General features: G+C 40.7%; 1 non-coding gene across 1 annotated transcript; it reads right to left on the reverse strand.

Annotated features, from left to right (window-relative positions):
- Positions 1-211: 211 nt before the first annotated feature.
- LOC148579423 (small nucleolar RNA R71) lies at positions 212-315 on the reverse strand. The gene has a single exon (XR_015894020.1). It is a non-coding gene; the product is annotated as a small nucleolar RNA R71 (small nucleolar RNA).
- Positions 316-519: the final 204 nt, after the last annotated feature.

Genomic DNA, 519 nt, shown 5'->3' on the forward strand with positions numbered 1-519 from the left:
ACATCAATTCCTATCTGAATTTTTGCAAATCTGTGATACTGTTAAGACCAATGGAGTGGATTCTGAGGTCTACAGACTTATGCATTTTCCCTTTGTTGTCAGAGACAGAGCTAGGATATGGTTGGATTCTCAACCTAAGAAAAGCCTAGACTCTTGGAAAAAGTTGGTCAATACTTTCTTGGCCAAGTTCTTTCCACCTCAGAAAATGAGCAAGCTCAGAGTGGAAGTTCAAACTTTCAGACAAAAAGAGGGTGAATCCCTCTATGAAGCTTGGGAAAGATACAAGCAACTGATCAGGAGATGTCCTCCTGACATGATCTCAGAATGGACTATCTTAGGTATCTTCTATGATGGTCTATCTGAGATGTCCAAGATGTCATTGGACCATTCTGCTGGTGGATCACTCTACTTGAAGAAAACGCCTGAAGAGGCACAGGAACTCATTGAAATGGTTGCAAACAACTAATTCATGTATACTTCTGATTGAAACCCTGTGATAAATGGGGTAGCTCAGAAGAA

The sequence above is a fragment of the Arachis ipaensis genome, chromosome B10, assembly GCF_059453495.1.
Source record: "Arachis ipaensis isolate K30076 ecotype BB chromosome B10, ASM5945349v1, whole genome shotgun sequence".
NCBI classification, from domain to species: domain Eukaryota; kingdom Viridiplantae; phylum Streptophyta; class Magnoliopsida; order Fabales; family Fabaceae; genus Arachis; species Arachis ipaensis.